Source organism: Triturus cristatus, chromosome 1_1 (assembly GCF_964204655.1).
Source record: "Triturus cristatus chromosome 1_1, aTriCri1.1, whole genome shotgun sequence".
NCBI lineage: Eukaryota > Metazoa > Chordata > Amphibia > Caudata > Salamandridae > Triturus > Triturus cristatus.
In genome coordinates, this window is record NC_140579.1 from 74,871,075 (window position 1) to 74,894,246 (window position 23,172).

Sequence of the window (23,172 nt, forward strand, 5' to 3'; positions counted from 1 at the left end):
CAGTATTGTGCAAAGAATAACCAATCAATTAATCGGGAACGAGAAAAGGAAATGTCTTTTTGTTCTGTGATGTTTACTAATGTCCTAGAAACGTGGGATGAAGTGAAACTGTTGCAGGATGAGGCAGGAAAGGAAGAGAAGAAAGATTGGATTAAGGCAGGTTGTGCTCCGAGAGAATCAGATCATGTTTGGGTCTGTAAGGATGGAAGACCAGTCATGCCAAATAGCATGCTGTCGACAATGGCAAGAATGTATCATGGCCAGGGACACCTGGGGAGGGATGCCATGATTAGGTCTTTTAAACAGACCTGGTATAATGCAAAGTTCAGGTTGATTGCAGAAAGTATCTGTCAAAGATGTTTGATTTGTCAGCAATTCAACACTGGGAAAAAGACAGTGGTGAGCCTAGGAACAATAGGCAGAGAAGGAGGTCCTTTTACAAGAATGCAAATAGATTTCATTGAAATGACCCAAGTGAATAGATTGAGGTATGTTCTAGTGGTAGTCTGTTTGTTTTCGAGATGGGTGGAGGCTTATCCAACTAGGAGAAATGATGGAATAACAGTGGCAAAGTTACTGTTAAGAGAACTGATTCCTAGATATGGGTTTCCAGTAACGATTGAGTCTGATAGAGGTGGACACTTCTATAATGAGCTCATGAGTTTAATTTGTGAAGCACTAAGCATACAGCAGAAATTACATTGTGCATATAGACCAGAGGCTTCTGGAGTTGTTGAACAGATAAATGGCACAATCAAGAACATAATTGGTAAGATGTGTTTAGCTACTGGAATGAAATGGCCTGATGACTTGCCTCTAGTGTTGATGACTATTAGGTCTACTCCAGATAGAACTACTGGTTTGAGTCCGCATGAAATCCTGATGGGACGTGCGATGAGACATGCATTTGTGCCTGTCAACAAGTTGATGACAATAACTGATGACATGATTTTGGATTACTGTAAAGGCCTGGCTGACGCAGTTCATTCTGTGTTTCACCAGGTTGGAGGAGACGCCACTACACTTGAAAGGAAGCAAGCCCATGATCTGAGTCCAGGGGATTGGGTGAGGATAAAGGTGCACAGGAGAAGAAATTGCTTGGTTCCAAGGTGGGGAAGACCAAGGCAAGTTATTCTGACTACGACAACTGCTGTAAAGTGTGCCGGTGTGAAGAACTGGGTGCATGCAAGTCATACTCTGAGAGTTCCAAATCCAAGAGAAGGGACTGGTAAAGAGTATTTTGAAGAGTCAGACTCGAGTGATGATGAACAAACTGAGCCAGTGAGAAGGGAAAAGAATCCTGAAAGAGCTGAAGGAGAAAGAGAATCAGGTGATTCTTTCCTTCCAGAAGAAGCTTTAAGGCAAACATTGAGAGTTTTTAGAGGAGAGATCAGATTCTGTAAGAGAGCCTGAAGTTCCAACGAGCAGTGGAGAAGAAAGGAGAGAAAAGAGCAATTCCACAGGGAATACTCCTGAATCAGATGAGGAGGTTGAAATTCCACTTGAGATTACACCTGAAGAAGCAGGTTCAGAAGAAGAAAGAGAGGGACAGAATGCGGAAGACCCCCGAGGAGGTGTAGGGAACATTTCTGATGAGCTAGGTGAAGGGACAATTAGACAGCAAGAAGATTGCGTGTTGGAGACCCGAGGAGGGACAGGAATAGGGAAATCTCGAGTGGTGGAAAAGAAGTCTGTGGAGCAAAAAAGAATTGCTGAGGGACAAAAGGCAGATGAAACAGAATCGGATGAAAGTGAGAATGAGAAACCTGAGGGTCGAGTTCTGAGGAAAAGGACTTGGATTGGAGAAAGAAACAATAAAGAAGTGAGACCGAAAAAGGTTGTACGAGGAGATATTTGGCCTAACAAGATAAAGAGGCTGAGGTACAGACTAACACAAGTGGATTCGTCAAAAGCTGAACAGGTAGACGAAGTGTCGAGTCAAAACAGAACAAAAGGTGAGAAACAAGAAGGATCGAAAGAACAAGGAAGAATAAAGAGAATTAGACAACCCAACCAAAAGTACAGATCACCGGAATGGTCTTATGTGGCACTGTCTGAAGGAGAAGAAGAAGAAGCAGAGAGTCAAGACAATCCGGAGGGGATCTTGAGAAAAGTGGTTGAGGGAGAGGAAAAATCTGTTGGAATCTTAAAAGTTATCCTGACTGACATTGGAGAAGAGTCAGATGCACAGGATGTTGTTGAAGATCTGATACAATTCGATGTTGCTGAAGAAGAAGTGAAAAACGATGAAAATCCAAATTGAGTGAACTGAAGGAGTCACTTGGAGAAAGTGAAAAGAAGAAAATTTGAAAATTAGCAGTAAAGAGATAATTTAGAGTTCTAAATTCAGTAGTGGAGTAGAAGAGGCTAAGCCAAAAGACACTGCCAGAGTAGTAAAATGGCTAACACAGAGAATAATCAAAGTAGATGTGCCTTTTTGAAAAGATGGTGTAGAATGTGCTGCTGCTGTACTGGTTTATTAGTGCTATTATGGTGTGTATTTGCTTTATTAGTTACCTTTAGGGTTACAATAGACACTTTTGGAATACATACTGAGAATATGACTAATGTAGGGAAAAATTCACAGAAAATAGTTCCAACTAGAATTAGTAACATTTACATACATAAAGATAGGTCAATTAATGATTTTTCTAGCAATGTTTTTTCAAAATTGTTGTATGAATACGTAAAGACAATGGAAGTTAGGGATTGCTACGTATGTATGCAATTACCTGCATCTGTTTCAGAAGGTGTTACTTATCACCATTTACCAGCTATGTATGGAATTTCCTGTAGTGTGTTGAGTAGTGTTTTTTATTTGTTAGGGAAAATAGATTATGAGATGTCTAACAAAGATAACATTTTTGGGCAATTGCCTATGAACAAAAAGCTGAATCCAGCTAAAGAAGCTAACATTTTTGGTGTGATTTTTATTGAGAAAGAAGAATTAACATTAGATTACATTTTTAAAAACAATTTAACTTGCAGTTTGAAAGAGGAGGAGAATGCTTTTCTAGACATGGTAGAGGAAAGGAGAATGAGCATGCATGAGAAGGCAGGGAAATATAAAATGAGTGAGACAATTTGGGACATTGAAATGGGAAGAGAATTGAAGAATGGGGCCAGTCCAACTTTGGCTTTAGATGCACCACAGAAGGGTAAATTATGCATTACCAGGAGGAAATCCCAATATAATAATTATTTTGTTGGGACTAGTGAGTGCCATGATACATACTTTATTGCAACGGGATGGGGATTCAGAGGAGGAGAAGATCCAGTTTTCCCGGGAGTGTATTATATTTGTGGGAACAGGGCTTATTACAGGTTGCCTGACCATTGGTATGGCACATGTTATGTTGGTCTGGTCTTCCCAAAGATTTTTCATATAGATAAGATAGAAGATGTAGAACATATTAACTTACTAACACGTTTTAAGAGAGAGACTTGGTCAGAAATAGTAGGTGATATTTTTGGAGCTTTAATTCCAGCAGGGGGAATTTCGCTAAATGCATATGGAATTCGGAAACTGTCAACAGTGGTGGATCGCTTATCGACAAGTACCGCTGGAGGGTTTCTTTTGGTAAATACGGAAATAGTTGCCTTACGTGCCATGTCTATGCAAAATCGACTTGCCCTTGATATTTTATTAGCCAAGGAGGGTGGAGTCTGTGGAATGCTGAAAGTTCAACATTGTTGCACTTACATTCCTGACGAAAGTAAAGACCTGAAGGTCTATATCAAAAATATTACTGATTTGCATGAGGAATTAGTACCACTGGAAGCTGAAAGTATCTGGACCAAATTAGCTAATAAGATGATAGCTGTTAAGAGTTTTATTGCTAAAATAGGTAGTACTATTATCGGCAAGGTGTTGTTTCCTTTGACATGTGTGATTGTTGCCTTATTGATATTAAGATTGGTGTGTTTGTGTTGTAAAAACAGGGGAGGGAAAAAGAAAAGAATTAGAGCTAATATTGAAAAGAAACAAAAGAGGTCAAAAAGAGACCCACAAGAAATAGAATTGGAAGAATTGAGAGAGAGTGTTTACTTGGAGACAAAAAGGGATGATGAAAGGGAGTCTGGTGTGTAAAGTTGGGAAGAAAGAAAGAGACATTTCCAATTTCTCCTAAATTGGGAAACATTTTGTTTTTGGGTTTTGATTTATTTGGTGATAATATCACCAAAGGGGGGATTGCTGGAGCAGGGTTTTCTGTTGAAAATTTATTGGGTTTTAAGCTTCAGTTTTGTCTATGTGTCATAACTAAAATTATTAATTTGTAATCACTAATTATCGTTTTTACGAGCTTTGACTTATCAACATATTAACAAAAGAAACTACACGTGGGAATGCATATATGTTGCTCAATAATATGTGCGTTTAAATAAATGACGAGAGTGCTATTTGTTTTATATTCATGCTTTTTAATAATGTGTACTAATGCTTAAATATGTTGCAGATGGCTAGATAATTACATACACATAAGGGTATTAGTGGGAATTAACACTGTTTAATCATTGCAATGATGTAGTAACGTTGTTTGTGTTTCTTTCAATTAAGATGGTCCGTTTTGGCCTAAATGAAAATGGCTGCCATTTACAGCCTGCGTTCGAGTGAATGAGATGTGACGAAAGGCCTTGCTGAACATGGTTGAAAGTCACCTGATCACAGCCTCTGCACAATTTGGAAAGCTTCTGTGATGACAGCGATTCCAGGCGGGCTGCCAATCCGCTGAGTTGCCCTTGGTTGAGAATGAAGCCACAATGAACTATTCACAATTGTAATGCCTTTGCCATGGTTTTGAGGAAGAGCTTCTATTACTGCAACATTTGCAAGATTGAGTTTCCTTCTTCCGTCTTTTTATTTTTGTGCTTTTTCTGAGCGGAGGTTTTCCAAATGTAGCGATGCTACATCCTTTCTGCTCGCTCTGCTTAGCGGCTCAACGGATATTCAGAACTTATTTTGTTGCTATCATTTTGTAAGTTTCATTATAAATATACTAGACTAGAGAGGGTCCGTGTCATTGTATTCGGGATTTTTGAGGCCACTTCTTTCTGAACCCATGCTGGTGAGGATCGATGCTGTGAGGACGGCGACTCGAGAGACTTTAATGAGAGACCTGTCCTGACCCATTTATGACATTTAGCTAGAATAGGTAAATGTGAGAATAATGATTTTGCTATTGATTAACTTTCACTTGAACTAATTTTAGATAAAATTACCTTATGTTTGAATTACAGTGTCGGGTGGTTATTTCTTTGTCAGTTATTGAATTCCTTATTGTGAATATTAGTGTTTAAATCATGACTCAAGGCAATACCAATTTGGTCGCATCGGCCTTAGTGTAGATACAGAGTGTTCAAGGAGTTTCCTCTCAGGTTCAGTGCGGATAGAGTAATAGAGCGTATGTTGGTGTGATGGGCCCTAGTGAATGAAGAGTGTATGTGCGTGTATCTGTGAAATTACTCTATCTGTGGAAGTAGGGAGAATTTATATGCTCTGATCTGCAGCAATGGCACCACAGACATTTTTTTGAGTTTCATATTATTTCCTTTAGACTGAACACCTCTCACATTCGTATGCAGAGTTTTTCTCTTTCCATTTTGCAGATTATTTTGATTAAAAATGGCAAAGACATGCAGAATTATTTTTCTGCTAGTTAAACCTTAGCCATGTAAACTGTTGTAAAAGTCTAGGTGTTCTTGCAAACGTTGTCTATGAGTAATGTAAAATCTGTGCAGAATTGTTCTTGGTATGTCAGTAAGCATAAAACCTTGAAGAGCATTGAGTGTACTCACTCTGTACATGAGCGCGCGGTGCATGGACTGCACTCAAGGGGAGGAGACCTGTGGTTGGATGAGGGACACTCTGCCACATGCCCTCCTAGGCTGAGCATATATTCTTTGACTGCTTCATCAATAGAAAATTCGGGAAACAATTTTCTAAACCTAAGTTCAGTCCACCTTAGATCCCATTCAAACGAACTTCAAGAGAATAAAATTAAATTAAATCTTTTCACTAAATGAATAGCAAAGTTGGGCAAGTGTTTTCTACACATTTAGTAACAGAAAATACACCCTTTTATTTAGCATTCAAAAAGATAGTTTATTGGATAATAATAGAACAGAAACAGAGATTTGTATTTTATTGCAAAGAGAGGTGAAAGGTCAGAGATGAAAACCCAAAGAAAGAGCCTTGGCACAGTGACCAGCCCCACTTCCCAGCCGATGCCCCTGCTGAGGTGGCAATGTGTGCTATCTCCACAGGTACATTTGCAAAGGATATGGCACATAAAATGCTCTCCATTGACCTAAGTTTTGAAGGTTAGTAACCAAAAATTGACTATTCATTGTCAAAGTAAGAGCGCTCGTCCTTGGTCAATGCCAAGCCAGGTGATGAACCTCTGGGCGCCCTCTCGGTTTTCTTAGGTGTCCTCTCATTCAATGTGGGCGTCTCCTCGCTTGCTTGTATACGCGGGATGATGGTGTTGCGTTGCTCAGTGTGTTGAATTGTCCAACACATTCTATGGCTATGTTTGATGAACCCCCCTAGGAGAAGCAGAAGAACGGGAGGGGTGGTACTGTGGAAGGGGTTCCTCCTCCCTGTCTGGGCATCTTGCTGTAGGTTTCCTGGTACATCAGCGGTTCCATAAGCAGAGACCCAGCTTCTGTCTATAGTTTCTGTTCACTTTGTTTCTCCTCTTGTGAGACTACTCTGCCATCAACCACTTCCTGGACGATGGTCTTCACAACGCGGCTTCTAACTGGATCTGGGGTTGAAACAAGAAACGAAGAGGTGAACAATGCAATGCAGGTAGTATACCTTTAGAGGAAAAGATCAGTGCATAAAGGTAAGAGAGGGTGGTGGACATGTTGGATAAAGTATGGCATTCTGATCTCATTTCACAAATCAGGCATTAGATTTTGTCATCTCCATTGCATCAATTTTTGTACCTAAATTAAACATAGGTAGGGAAATAGCTTTCTAAATTGCGCCCGAACGGTTTCATTTAAAAAAAAAAAAAGGCTCAGAATTAAACTGGTCAAAAGTAATCATGTCTGTTCCTCATGTAAATGTGCCTTTGTGAATTTCCTAATTTTGGTGTCTGTGTCTTGTGAATGGTTTAACATTGAAAATGTGCCTCATACACCATTTCTAATAATGAGACTACACTTTAATTTTCACGTATCGTTGGCATTTGTATTATTTGAGACATTTATTCTAGACGTACGCCCCTAGCGCGAACCATCACATATGTCTCATTTGTGAGCGCTTTCAGGCTGGTGCATGTCCCATATGTGATGATAGTATTGAAAATTGTGATATAGTGCTTGTCCACTATTGCTGTTCTTGTGGTGGTGCATTTATCTTATACACAGTGACGTCAGTGCATATGCTTTATGTCATTATTTGATGTGTGTTTTTTTCCTTTTTGTAACCTTGCTAATGTCAGTACCCTGCCTGAGGGGAACATTCTACTTAGTGCATATGTCCCTTGTGAAAATTACAATGTGTATACATCTGTCTTGGGTGAACAATCTAGTGGGTGCATATACCTCACATGGCACTAGTGCATGTGCCGGCCACATTGGAATGCTCGCTTTGCTGATGTAGCGCCTCTGCAGATCATTCTAAAATTGCTACACGCCACTCCTTCGAACATGCTAATATTGGTGCATGTTCCTCATTGCTGATAAGTTTACACTGATGCATGTGCCTCTTGAGAAGGGACTAGTGAGTGAAAGTGCCTCATATGCAGGGTCTCGTGTAGAGCAAGTGCCTCATGGTCATTTTCTAGTTGGTGCACATATGTCATGTGACTATTGTCATTGGTGTTTTTCCATCATGTAACTATGAACTTTGGTGCATGTGCCACATGGGAACATCCTGATTGATGCATATGATTCCTGTAAATGTTCTAGTTGGTGCATGCACCGTGTGTTAATGTGCTAAGTATAAAGGCAGTGGTGTAAGTAACTCACGCGAAGGCTCTCCTGATGGCGAATGAGCTTTATGTGAACTTGATCGTTGCTGAATGTGCATTGCTGCCTGTATATTCTATTTGGTACATGTGCAGAATATTTACAGACATGCAGGTACAGATTCTAATACTGACCAATATTTCTCATGTAAGCATCCTGTTATTGCTGCGTGTCCCATCATTGAACATTCAATCATTGGTCCTTCTATGTCATGTGACCATACTGACCTCTGGTTCTAACATGCCTAGATCAAGATGGCTGTCTTTACATACCTTGGTCATCAGGCCCTCTCCGGAGGCAGCTTTTCTCCACCCCATAGTTAAGCAACTCTCCATGGCAAAAAGGAGTGAGTGAGTGTGTGCTTGAGGGAGAAAGTACCAAAGTGTATGATAAAAGAAGGAGCGAGAGAGGGGCCTCTACTGCATCAGATGGATTGAGTCCAAGCTCTGCCAACAGTTGGTGGTTGCAAGTAAATTCATTCATTTATGATGAAAGAGGGAATTCTAATAGGGAGTATTTTAATCAGGCAGTAATAAAATACATGTTTCACTTTTCAAGAGGAGGTTTTTCCAACACGTTTGTGGGGCAGTAAATAATCCTCAAACCAAAATCCCAGGATCATCCAATTATTATATTATTTCTGTTTTTTCCATCCTTTTTATTCAGTGACACATTTCAAGTGCTAAACAGGCATTTATAACTTTTTCATTTCATGCATAGAACTCATGCCAACATATCATCATAAAGCAGCAATGTAACATGTGACTCTAGCACTGTCGGTGAAAAGGAAAGTGGAACAAGATGGCCGCTTACAATGTTAACTTTAGCTTTCAAAGTTGGTAATAGGGGCCAGAGGTTACCTTGCAAAAGGTAAAACAACTAGATGAGTGCAGCATGTTGTATCGTGGGAGGGTTAAAGCCACAAAATGCGATTAGGCCTGCTTGAGCAATGCCACCTCTGTGCTTTCTAATCTATATCTAGAGACGTTAGGCAGTGCAGGACCAGTCTTTGGTATCTGGTGGGATGGCAAGAACTACAGCTGCCACTGTGGAACTAAGTGTCCCACACACATCCTTGGGCAGTGAGGCTTTATTATACCAGGCAGAACTGCAAACAGGTGGGGTTATGGCAACAGAACCCACCACTGTCACATCTAGCCATTATCACAACGCAAAAGAGGGCACCCTTACCTTTAGATGAGTGAGAGCCAGAACTCTTGGGCTGTTGCTCGATATAGCCACTGAAAGGAAACAACATACATACACATGACTGAGAACGCGCTTGGTTTATAATCATTCTACAAGCAATGTTTGATGTCTGGTGTCATTAGTGGTTTCAAGTAAGGTTTTTGCCAAGAGCTTTCCTATGTCACTTTTTTGGGCGAATTAGGGCTCCCCTCTTTCCTGCAATGGCACCCCAGGTAAAGGTATTTACCTGGAACCAAAATATTGCTAAAGTGTAGGTGTTCAGGATTTGCCATTGTCTTACCTGCCCTGACCGTCCAGCAGGCGCCGGTAGGTCTCGATCTCCCTCTCCAGCCGGCTCTTGATGTCCAGGAGTTGCTCGTACTCTGCCATGTTGTTCTCCATCTCTCCCTTGATTTGCGCGAGCTCCTCCTCTACTTGACTGATCTTTACTTGAAGATGTGCCAGCTGGGCACAGTAGTTGCCTTCTGTTTCTGCCAAGCCAGCTTCAAGGGATTGTTTCTGCCGGTAAACAAGACAAGAAGGACAGGCGACACATGGTAATGGAGGGCGTTCTAGGTGGCGCTGGGTTGTATGTCTGAGCATGATGAAGAATGGGTCCAGCCCATATCCCTGCCCCAAGTTCAGAGTAAAATACTGCAATCAGGTATGTTGAGGTGTGAAAACTCACCAAGCCTGCCTTGGATTGGGATTGAAAAACAGGCATATGCCAATGAAACACATGCAGTAGACGTTTGCGACCTGAGAGATTACTGCCTAAGCCCGAGAAGAGTCCAAGTTGCTATTAAGGCAGCATGGGAGCATGTTGAATAGATTCCAACTCTCATTTCCTATCATTTAGAACATATATATTGCATTTTCATGCAGTAGACACTGAAATATTGACCATAAGGACTGCTTGCTTACTCTCCAATTCGTCTTTACCCTCACGCTATTATTGAGCGAGTTGTGTCCCATAACTTAGGAAAGTTTGAGCACTGGATCTATGCTTTGATTTCTTGTATGATTGTTAGTATAGTTTATAGTTTATGCATGTGTACAGTTTTGTTTGTTCCTGGAAGTTGGGCTTAGTCCTTACATTTACTTAATTTACAAACATTTATTAGCTTCCCTTTTGGAGCTGTTAATGGCCCTTGACTCAGTTGCTAGAACTCTTTGGAATCTCTTTTCAGACCTATGCTGATGACATGTCATTGATTGTCAGACTAGATGGTAAATAAAGGAGCCAGCCCACACCTTCAACATGTACCTAAGGAAGGTGGCACATTGGATGCACACTGACTCCTTCTCTCTTAAATGAGGGTAAAACTGAGGTTGTAGTGTTCGGGCCTGATGCTAAGTGGACCGCCAAATGGTGGCTGAAGGAGCTTGGAGATTTCCTGTGCCAGTGCCTCCAGCACGCAACTGGGGTGTGGGAATAGACAGACTTCAATTTTGAGGCCGGTGTGGAAAATGTATGTACCACCAGTTCCAGATTATTGTATGTTCTTGATGGGTTCTTGCCTTACACACCTAAGTCTGCTAGAAGAGATATGAGCAGCCACGTATCATCTCTCGCAAGTACTATTGAAATTCTCCTCTAGTGGATGGGCCTAATTATCTTATCCATTGCCTCCAACTCCTGCGGTACCTTGCTGCTAGGCTAGTTGTAGGCCTGAAAAGCAATGTGTCTAATACTGCATATTTAGACAAATGACATTGGCTGCCTGTTTACGAAAGAGGTTTATTGAAAGCGCTTTCGCTCTTTCATAAAACCATATCAGGTAAATCCCAAGACATACGTGATGCCATTTTTTCATTGTATATTCTTGGCAGAGCACTGAGATCTTTCTTCCAACTGAGGCCAGGACAACGTAGTCTGGTAGTTCTCACAGCTAGAATTTGGAATTCCCTACCTCCAATCATTGGGCTACAATCGGAGCTGATGCCGTCTAGGAAAGTGGTCAAGACCAATATGTTTGACCTTAGGTTAGGAAATCTGTTGGTAATGCTACTCTGTCCCTCCCCTGATAAGATAGCTCATGCATCCTGCTTCTCTAATCTACCTTAAGCGCTGGTACACTTCTAAGGATGTGGCTGCTTGAGCTCTGTCAATGCAATCAGTCGATCAATTAACGGTAACACTCAGTAGTTGGCTACTATATGTAACATCCAGATTGGCAGCTCAGCGCCTGATTCCAAAGACAAATGGGCTTGTTTTTGAGATTGCAAAAAATTAGATTCAAAGCCAATTCAGTGACAGTGTTCTCACTAATACTGCTAGGGCAGCCCTGCCAAATATCCCATTTCCAAGCGTGATCAGCTGCTCCAGTCCAGAATTTTTCTTTACATTCTATGACTTGTAGGCACATTTTATCCCATTATAAAACCAGAACTACAAGCTCCAGAATGCAAAGAACTAAACAGATCTGGACCAGCTACCCACTCAAGGACCTAGGAAACATGGCACTTATGTATCTGCCTTCATTCTCTTGAGAGTGACCTATGTGCTATATAAATGGTGCTTTCATCATTATCCTGTTCCTAAAGCTCTTCCAGGAGAAATGGGGCACCTTATATGCTTGGAAAGATCTTGCGCCCTTGAAGTATCTTTAGAAAGAACTGGAATAATTGACACAACTTACCATTGCCAGAGCTGCCTGCAATTCAATTTCCAGGGCCTGGAGGGAGCGTTTCAGGTCGTGAATCTGACTCTTGCTCGACTGCACCTGCTCAACCCCGGCAGAGATTTCTTGCTTGATGGCATTGCTCTAAGAGACAGCATGGGTGTGAGTGTTAGTCACATGTCTACACATCACAAGCACTGATGGATGAACTGCTTGACTCACCCTCTGCCAGTGGTAGTCATCTGTGGTGAATTCCATTACATCATCTTTCAACTGTCTCGGTCATTACAGACAGGGGTCAACCATATGCTAATTGGTATTTAGAACACACCTCCTCCCAAACCCAAGGCATCAGCATGGACCAGTCTGTGGGAACTCAGAATGGCTGGTAAGCCCTGAGTAGACTAGGTGATAATTTACATAGAGTCTGGGTTGGGACTTACTTGGCAACATCATTTATGGGCATTTCAGGGGACATTAATTGGTCAGGCAATATCTAGGTTTCCCATAGTTCAGTCCGCCCTATCCCACCACCCGCAAGACATGCACCAAGCAGCTTATCTCCCCTCCTCACCGCTTCCAGGAAATTTGCTTCGGCATCCCAGCGATTCTTTTCTGCCATGTCCTCATACTGGCTTCGCATGTCGCTAAGAAGCTTCAGCAGGTTGATGCCTGGCGCTGCGTTCATCTCTACGCTGAGTTGCCCTTGGGTTCCCATGAGTGCCTTCATTTCCTGCAGGAGGAGTAGCAACATATCAAGGGCAGGAATCACAGGCAGGAAAACATGAGTTTGAAAGACTACACGGAACAGTCACCTTCTGTGCTCTTTGTATAGTTGCTTTCATAGAAGTCAATTCACCAAAATGCCAATAGTAACAGAAGTGACATCATGCATAATTTGATCCCCATTAGCATTTCAAGTGTCGCCAGTTTCCCACCGTGGGCCCCTCAAGAGCCTCGTCTTAGCCCGCGAGTTGAGATGAAAGGGGCAATGATTGTGCACCTCAAACACAAACATGGTTCTTTGAACTATATTTACTTTCTTGCTCCCGTTAGTTTTGATCCCTGAGACCACTGATTCCAAGAGTAGTGCCAGGGGTACCAAAGGGTTATTCTGTAGTTACAGCTGCCATCCCTAGTCGCCACTAATTCGCATCCATGTTTGCTTTCAATAAAACAAATCATAACCATAACCCCATCATTGGTATCGTTGGATTACCAGACACCAAATACTCCTATAGAGCACAGTGTCGTCACTGGTTTGTAGCAGCATCTACTTTTCCAGAGGGGATATGAGTATATATTGTTTCTAAATTATAGCATTCTCTTTTTCCTTTTTAAGTGATATACTAGGCATTACCCTAAGGACATATTTTTGGCATTTTGACAGGAGCCTGTGAATTATTTTGTCTGACTTAATGATTGTAATGCTCGAATAAAAAGAACAGGAATGGTAGGGGAGAGAGGCCTGACATAAGGGCAATGGTTTGCATTGATCGAAGGGTTAAGAATGTTCTTCGCGGGGAAGGCTATTGACTACAAAAAGGAAGTGCAATTGTTGAGTTAGAAGGTTGTGAGCTGTGCTGGTGAGGAGACACAGTCTAGTTGTGGGAAACGGCTAAGATTCATTGACCGCTGCTGACATCTGGTGTCACTGTCAAATCAGAGGTTCAAAGTCCTCTACAGCCCCAACTCTTCCTTTTAATCTTTTGAGGTTAGTAAATTAAGTACCATCAAATGTGGAAATGGTATCTACTGGAGCATCTAGAGGTGTGATGTGAGAGAAGATAATGTAGTGCAGGGGAAGAACAGATACTTGATTAGAAACAGGTATGTCCGTGAAGGAAAAGACCTGACTCCGGTGTGACAGGATGTGGACCTGACTCCGGTGTGACGGGATGTGGACCTGACTCCAGTGTGACGGGATGTGGACCTGACTCCGGTGTGACAGGATGTGGACCTGACACCGGTGTGACGGGATGTGGGTCTGACTCCGGTGTGACAGGATGCGGGCCTGACTCCGGTGTGACGGGATGTGGGCCTGACTCCGGTGTGACAGGATGTGGACCTGACTCCGGTGTGACGGGATGTGGAGCTGACTCCGGTGTGACAGGATGTGGACCTGATTTCGGTGTGACAGGATGTGGGCCTGACTGCGGTGTGACAGGATGAGGGCCTGACTCCGGTGTGATGGGATGCGGGCACTAGTAAGCAGAAGATGTGGCGAGGGGTTGACTATGGTCTAGCAAGAAGGTGTATCTGCCAAACAAAGATTTCATCAGTAGGACCATGGGTTCTGAAAATTACTGAATTATTCAAGTGAATGCTTGTCCTCCCTTTCATGATATCTCCTCCACCAATCATCACATTTACAAATGCCTGTAACTTGGCCAAGGAAACAACAGCCTAAGAAACAACAGAGCCACCAGCCCAACATTTCTTGAGAGTATAACAATATGTTCTTCTTGGAGCAAGTAATGTAATGCTGTTCACTTCGCAGGTGTCTCAGGTTTGCAATGCACACCTGATCTGATAAACTGTGTGCCAGTGCATTGGTGTTAGGTGAATAGTTGCTTAAGAAATTACCTTCTGCCACACCTTTCCCTTGTATCTGTTGACTCTGCCTTGAGAGATGGTAATAATTCATACTGTTTCAAGGCAAAGTGTAAGAAATAGTTGAAATGTGTCAAATATTCTCTACATCCCTATTGCAACTTACCTTGTGATAACGAACAAGAATTCTCTGAATCACTTAGTAAACTGCTAGATCTGGAATGGAGCATTTCTTCAAAAGCACCAATTTTAGCAGGGGAATGTAACTAACATGGCTTCCCACAGTTCCTGCACACCTCAGATTTTTGTCTTACTTGCAATCTCACACTCCTGCATTTCCCCATCTTAGACATTTAAAAGATCCCTTGACCGCATTTCTTGTCAGGGGTTAGCAAAATTAAGTTTCTCATATGATATTGTGTGCCATGCCTTTGAAAAAAGCTCCAAACCAAATCACGAAGATTTTTTTCAAAGATTTTTCTAATACAGACATCCACAATTAAGGAAAAACTCTGATGAATCAGAAAACAAATTTCAAGGGCAGGTAAAAAAAAGTTTTTAGACTCCATCTATGTCAATATCAGCACTTTCATGTCTCTTTAGAAGTACAACAACTGCTTTTACCTATTCATGGTTCTTCTTGAGGGCAGCCAGCTCCTCTCTTAGACTCTCAACTTCTCCCTCAAGGTCAGACTTGGATAAGGTCAACTCATCCAGCACCCTACGAAGCCCGTTGGTGTCAGCCTCCACACTCTGGCGCAGGAACAGCTCATTCTCGTACCTGGAGAAAAAACATGAGTAGGCATGTGAGTAACGGGCAAAAAAAACACATCTGAAAGAGCAGGTTCCTACAACTGAGGCTTCAAGCAGGTAAATTAAAGATTGCAACAGCACAGTGCCATAAGCCCTGTGGCATTTCAAATGTACAACTAAATCCATATGCTTTTTTAAAATAAAAGATGTAGAAGTACGATACTGTTGGTGACATCTATAACAAGCGACTGATAAATAAAATGCCTCTATTGGAGGGTTATTGAATTTCTCTTTAAATACCCTTCTGGTGGTTTTGGTCTTTAAATGCGAGATCATTTTCATACAAAATTCCCAACATGCAAGTTAGACATGACTGTGGGAAATTCAAGTCTACCAAATCCTTCAGGATCAATAATAATAGTTTCTTTATTTTTGCAGTAAGGTAAAGAAACACCGTTTAGATTGATACTATGGTAAATGTACCTGCGGCTAACATCTGTGTGTAAACTGAAGGAGGAGCCCATATGACTTGCCTCATTCTCAACCAGTACCACTGAATGGCTGATTAGGTAAAACCAGGTGATTTCCCCTAGATAGAGTGTGTAGTAGACACTATGTAAACTCTTCATATTATTTTCTTAAGGTTGAGCCATGTGACAATATGTTGCTTGAAATCCAAATATGCAAGGACAAGTGCATTTTTAGGAATGTTCTGTAAATTGCCACCTTTGTTCAGAATGGTTTAAGTCTCTAAATGCTGGTCTTCTGGTATTAGAACAAATCGCCTTAATGTAGCAGAATCAAGTTAGTTGTGTAATGAGATTGTGTTAATCTTATACGCAAGGGAAGCTGTTCTACATTCAGAAGACATTTCTAGAGCATTTAATTATACAGCATAGCTATCCAGAGAAGACGGGGCAAAGCATTCCATCCCGTCTTCCCTCATCTAAGTCCTCAGTATGGATTTCCAATAGATCTCTGTGCTTTTGTCAATGAGCTAATCCTAAACTTGTGCTTGTCTCTTGTCTAAGGTTTATTTCACAAGTGGAACGACTGGAAAATGTAATTTATAGATAATGCCGAGCAAAATAAATACAGATATTCAAAGAAGACATCATTGCCCTATTTGTTCTTTTGAAATGTATTTGAATTGGTCATATTTCTTACAAACATGCTTTTCATGTGGTATAGTGAGGAAGGTGAGTGAGGTGATTAGTGGTGATTGAGATAAAAAGCATGCATAGAGTAAATGACCCTTGTGTGGCAAAAGGGTGAGATGAAAGAGTGGATGGAGTGAGGTAATCAGTCATTTGGGTGTTTGAGAGCTGAGTCCAGTGATAGGGCTCTCATCTCAAGAGCAAACATCTCTGTGACTCACAAGGTAAATTAAGGATAGAAAAAATGTTTTCATTTTGCCAATCGCAGATTTCATCAGTATGTACCTCTAGTGATTGTGTGTAAGATGTGAGTGGAGCAAAGCCATGGATTATTTTAAATAATATTGGCCTGATGTAGAGTATGGCAGATCGGATACTCCATCGCAAACATGACAGAGGGCCTTGTCCTCCAAACACAGTTCTGCCTGCTCTACTTTGTCAGTCTTACTATCAGGTTTCCGATATCAATGCCTTGTGCTTGTCTCTTGTCTAAGGTTTATTTCACAAGTGGAACGACTGGAAAATGTAATTTATAGATAATGCCGAGCAAAATAAATACAGATATTCAAAGAAGACATCATTGCCCTATTTGTTCTTTTGAAATGTATTTGAATTGGTCATATTTCTTACAAACATGCTTTACAAAGCATGGTACGGATTGGATGTGGTATAGTGAGGAAGGTGAGTGAGGTGATTAGTGGTGATTGAGATAAAAAGCATGCATAGAGTAAATGACCCTTGTGTGGCAAAAGGGTGAGATGAAAGAGTGGATGGAGTGAGGTAATCAGTCATTTGGGTGTTTGAGAGCTGAGTCCAGTGATAGGGCTCTCATCTCAAGAGCAAACATCTCTGTGACTCACAAGGTAAATTAAGGATAGAAAAAATGTTTTCATTTTGCCAATCGCAGATTTCATCAGTATGTACCTCTAGTGATTGTGTGTAAGATGTGAGTGGAGCAAAGCCATGGATTATTTTAAATACTATTGGCCTGATGTAGAGTATGGCAGATCGGATACTCCATCGCAAACATGACAGAGGGCCTTGTCCTCCAAACACAGTTCTGCCTGCTCTACTTTGTCAGTCTTACTATCAGGTTTCCGATATCAATGCCTCTGCTGGCTCCACTTTCAGAACACTTACTCCACCTGCCAGACGGAGTAGGGGTGTCAGGGTAAGGGTATGATACCACACTTTTTATTTAGTGTGGACATTCTAATATCCTTTTTTGGTTTCGCCTGCACAGCGTTAGCACTGTGCTTGAGAAATCAATTGTTTTTAATGTAAACTTAAAAGGGACTTACATCCCGCCTCCTCTCTTTCCTGTCTTCTCATTGGTTCCTGTGCATGCCACTTACCTTTCCTCCATTTGTATTAGCTTTAGCATATTTTCTTGCATTTACCAATGCTTGTACCTCCTCTGCTTCTCATATCACTTTCCTGCTGCCAAAATACTGTTAACTTCTGCTTTGGTGGAACTATATTTCCATTTAGTTTTGCCGTATACTCTTCCAGCATATTTATATTACAATTTATCACCCGAGAAATTAAGTGATTTGTATAGAATCACAGGATGTTGAGTGGCCCCGTCGAGACTCGACCCGGGATCCCCAGCTCTGGAGTCAGCAGCTCTGCTCACTGCACCACACATCCTCTCCACGCCCATATTATCTGTCAGGAAGCTCTTTCCTTCTCCCCGACGATAATTGATGAAAACAGCACTTTATTATTCACATAGGCGAAACTGATGCATTAGCAGTGCTTGTTTCTAGCTTTCATTAAAAGGAAAAAGTAATGACCCCTGGGACTTCTTCTCCCAGGGTGTTTGGCCTATTAGCATTTTGTTTTTCTAGAAACAGAATCCTGCTGCTTTAGGAGTCTGTCTGAATTACAAAGGTGTTCTGCATGGCTGCTTAAAAGATGTGGTGGCAGTGGCTCCTCTGGAGGCGCAGGATCACTGCTGGACCGGCCGCGATCTTGTAGTATGGTGGGTGGTAGTCCGGTCAGGGTGGGGGGGAGATGTCCTCTGCCACCCTGATGGATGGAGGGCCATCTATGGAGGTCTACTTCAAGCCCTCAGGTTTCAAGGGATCGGTTATTCATGGTTACCAGACAAGGGGAGGTCTGGATGTGTCTGGCAAGGTTAGAAAGCGCCCGTGTGGCAACGGTAATAATCTTATCAAGGAGAGAACACATATTGTGACACAACAATCGAAAGGCTGTTACAGGAAACGCATCTACTGTAGATAAGGCTATGATAATGGACGGCGTTGCGGAAAGGGAGGTGAGGACAGGCAAGAATACGATGCAACTCGGACAGCTCTGTCTGTGGGATTCCGGAATTGATTGACTTACTTCAGTTTGAAGTCGTCCGCAGCCAGTCTGGCATTGTCGATTTGCAGGACGATCCTGGCATTATCAGTAGATGCAGCAATGATCTGGAAGACAATAGATGGTCACAGTGGAAGGTCATGGTGCATCAGGTGAAGGGTCATTTCAAAAAGGACAATGAATTTGACCTTCAGAAAAAAATATGCAATAATCTTCCTGAAAAATAATGAAAGTGGAGTTACATTTTTTGATTACATGTTTATGACAAGGAGTATCTTTGCAGATATTTGGAGCAAGCACATAGTACCCAGCTCCCTCGCTCCTTTTTTTGTTTAATAATATAAGCACCACCATGCAGTATCAGTAGAAACAATGCGGACTCGTAAATCTAGGAATTTGTGTTTCGTCTTCCCTTTACATAATGTCAGTGACACTGACTCTATTGAAGAAAACCAAGACTACAACTGAAAGAGTGGATTCCATGAACGTGTTAAATGACAGCCGGGATCTTTACACATAGTGATGCATGGAGCCACCTGGAAGCAAATGAACGGCTCAATGGTCTCACAGCCAGGCAGTCGCACACATTTGCTTGCTATTTATCTCAGATAATCATGCAATGAACTACACAGCACTGCCCCCTACCCTCACTCCAATGGAACTGTATCAGCATTTAAAAAAAAAAATACAATAACTGCAAATGCACAAATTAATATGATAACGTTAGACTTTTGGCTCAGTCTTATACAAACAGCAGGGAAGATCTTAATAATCCGGTCTTTACCAGCGTTTAGTCGCAGGTTCATTGCAGGAACGTGTGGGTCCATAAATATGGTGTGTGTTTGAAATGAATTGCAGAGACGCAATAAAGAGTGAGAGTGACATTTTATACACATCTGGAGAAGAAAGTGTCTGTACTCTAGAAAAAGCCCTATCTGGAAACTGTGAGAGACGACTCCCCCGCATATTTAAAAAGTAAATAACCTAAAAAGTAAATATGAATTTCTGCATCAACAACTGCGATGCAGCAATACCAAGCAATGATTTAATCGGGTATCTCCTTATTCCAAGTTTTTAATGGTTTCAAGGACTGCATGGGTGGAAAGCAGGTGGGCAGAATGGCTGGCCTAGCAGGACTTTCCTACCTTTTTTTGAAGATCTGCAATTATTGGATAATATCTGCTGTAGTCTTGAGGTACTAATCCTGCACGGTGCTTTTCATACCATTCCTTGATTTTGTTCTCAAGCTCCACGTTGGCACTTTCCAATTGTTTGACTTTCTCCAGATAGGTAGCAAGGCGGTCATTAAGGTTTTGCATGGTCTGCTTCTCCCCAGCAGAGAGGAGGCCCTCGTTGCTGAGATAGCCCCCGCCAGGTCCACCACCGAAGCCACCACCATAGCCCTCTTGGAAACCTCCGCCTGCTCCAACACTGCCTTGGAAGCCACCAAAGCTGGCCCCACCGCCACCACCTATTGAAACCCGACTAGAACCAGCACTATGATGGAGGTAAGACATGATGCTCCCGAAGAACTGCTGCCCTTCAAATTGCCACAGAGGAGGAGAGTAGAAGGTGCTGGTGCAATGGCTGGACTTCTGAGCCTTTATATACAAACCCTGGTGGGTGTTTCATTTCTATGAGTAAACTGCTAAATCAACAGTTTTGTTTCCAGACCAGACTCTCCCTCTCATCACCATAGGTGCAATTAATTAATATTCAAGTCTTGTTTGGCAGATCCATTTCTCATCAAATTGCGAAAAGCCTCAGGGTACATGCTATCATCCCCACGAGACAAAGCGGGTGGGGCAACGGTAAGCATTTACTTTAATTAGGTAATTTTATAACCATTTTTTTTAAGGATTACGCACCCCTCATTTCTTATGGCTTCAGTTGTACGCCTGGAGTAATAACATGAACTTGGCAACAGCCTCTTTCAAGTGTACACGTTGTGACAAATGCGTTAGAAAAGATTAACACATCAATCTAGAACAAGTGCCCTGAATTGAGGCATCCCGGGGTACTGAAAGATTCTTGCAGTTTTTGTGCTGTAGTTGATGACAAGTTGGTGCTCTGAAGTAACAGAAAGCAGGCTTGTAGCTCTATGTAAGACCAACTAATGAGAGAATACATAAACGTATATTCAATCAGTTTGTAACACTTGGTGGTATAGGCTCTTGTCCATTTAAGAACCAGTTCTCAATAGCCTCTCAACAATCACAGTTAATAAAGGGGGCGAGGTTTAGTCTCAAGGCTATAGGTATCTAGGGGCAGATTTACAAGCCACCTGCGACACTTTTACGCTGCTGTTGTGTCACTTTTATGACACAGCAGCGTCGTAAACAATGCCCCCCGTTGTGACACGTTTACAACGTGACGCATCTATGGAGATGCGTCACGTTGTAAAGCCCCGCGTCACATTATACCTGATGCAGGTATGCAAGGTGGGCGTTCCGACTTAAGAAAGCCTCGTAAAAGTGACGCAGTGAAATCTACAAGATTTCACTGAGTCACTTTTACGACACCACTGCGTCAAAACCTTACGCTTGCCTGAAGCAGGCGTAAGGAGTGGCGCAGCAGGTTTGAAATAGGCATTCCGAAGCATTGCTGGAGTTGCGTCGTGCTTGCGACACGACTCCAGAAATGCGTTGCCTTTATGCCAATAGATGCGTCACGCATCTGTCAATCCTTGCGCCACGGTGCGCCGCATTGTAAACGTGACGCATCTATGGTGGCACAAGGGTTTTTTTGTGTGACGCAAATTAACTGACGCATCTCTGCTAATATGCAGTGAAGTGTCAGTTCTTGTAAATCTGCCCCCTAGTGCCTAGCAGCCAATTTGCGGACCTTGAAGTCAGGCGTCCTGTGTGCTCACCTTATCAAATTTGTGAAAAATCACTGGAGTATTAGGCAATCACTTTATTTCCATGCCCGACAGTAATGTAAAATGGCAAAGGCCGCCCCTAAAAGGCGCCCCGTGATAACATCTTCTGGGGGTCTGAAAAGAACAGTTTGGGCCTTTGTAGAGAGCCAAAAAAAAAAAAAGGAGGGCCGTCCTGTCCCCAGGATCGGTAAGCACACCAAAGTTGTTGCGAAAACTCCAGTCCAAACTGGGACCAAGTATTTTTTAACCTCCTCCTATCCAGGGGGAGGTAGGGGGCACCGCCACACCTCGTTAGGGGGGAAAAGGGTTAAAAAGCCTTGCTGGCCCTGATGCTACTTTCTTTTGTTTAAGAAGATTTTCTCATTCATAAACATTTACACCAATTGGCACCAAAAATGGACAGCAATGGTGTAAAGTTGTTTGTAAGTAAATCCATTTTCAAGTGTAATTCAGATTATGTCACCACTAGCCATCAATTTATATTGCTAAATCAGTGCACTTCAGTAACAAGTTAAACTTTGGAGTGAAACCATTTTGCTTTTGCAAACCGTGCAAATTGCTAAAATTGACTGTTTGCAAATGCCAAATACTCATCAAAGATTTATAAAAAGGCTTTGCAGTCGCAATCTTAGGTAATCGCAATTTTTTGCAATTACTTAAAATAGCGAATGCAAAGAGAGACTCACAATTTGCGATTCAGTAAGCACATGTGGCAAGCATTTTCTAAATGCAAACTGTGGATTTAGGATATGCTATTACCATCGAATCCGAGTCAATGGTAACCATATGCAATATTTGAAAATGCACTTTGCATGTACACATGTCTCTTTGGGGTGCTTCAGGGGGATCTCAGGCCCCCGGGCACACTTGGTTTTGCATTAACTAATTTGCGATTACCAATTTGGTAATCGCTAATTAGCTAATGCAAAACTATTTGCATCTATGGGCCTTGTAGTAGCGAATGCAGTAGTATTATCTAATAGTGATTACCTAATTGCGATTGTGATCTTTAGCAATCGCTATTTTCTTACATATCATTTTGCATTCCTTACATAGCGATTACCTAAAATTAGCTTTGTAATGGAATGCTGAATTGATTTTTGATGCGGCCCTAAGTTTTTTCCATTGTGTTTGTGTCTCCAACTATGGGGTCAATTAGAATGTCGGACGGATCACCACCACCCGCATGGCGGTGGCGATCCGCCCGATATTCTCTCCCACTCGCATGCCATTTCCCCCCGCCATATTACTATGGCGGGGGAACCCCAGCGGACGGAAAGCCCGTCTGCCGTTTTTCCGCCCGGGCGATGAGTCGACTGGGTGGAAAAGGTTTTAATATGGTGGCGGTGTCTGTTAGACACCGCCATCCATATTACGATACACGCGGGGATTTGCCTTTCCGTGGCTTCGTTGCCGCCACGGAAAGGCATGCGGCCCTTGCCATTGGGGGCCCGTAGCAGGCCCCCAGGAATTTTGGGAAGGGTCACATGAGGGGTACCTACATTGGAACCCCCCTGCATTTGCACGCAGAACATGGCAGGCACCGCACAGTGCCTGCCACGTTGTGCATGCAAATGCAGAACATGCATTTTTGGCATTGCGGCGGGGGGTGCTGAAAACACCGCCCGCCGCAATGTTAAAAATGCAGGATGCGCTCGCCAGTGTGGCGGGTGCATCCTAATCACCCCCATGGGACCGCCGCACTTAT

General features: G+C 42.3%; 1 pseudogene across 1 annotated transcript; it reads right to left on the reverse strand.

Annotated features, from left to right (window-relative positions):
• Window positions 1-6,077: 6,077 nt before the first annotated feature.
• On the reverse strand, window positions 6,078-20,175 carry LOC146869477 (keratin, type I cytoskeletal 12-like; annotated as a pseudogene). The gene is made up of 8 exons (XR_014959892.1): window positions 19,729-20,175; window positions 18,608-18,690; window positions 14,970-15,126; window positions 12,367-12,525; window positions 11,811-11,936; window positions 9,470-9,687; window positions 9,172-9,221; window positions 6,078-6,767 (listed from the first exon to the last, which is right to left on the reverse strand). The product of XR_014959892.1 is annotated as a keratin, type I cytoskeletal 12-like (transcript).
• Between the last annotated feature and the right edge of the window lie 2,997 nt (window positions 20,176-23,172).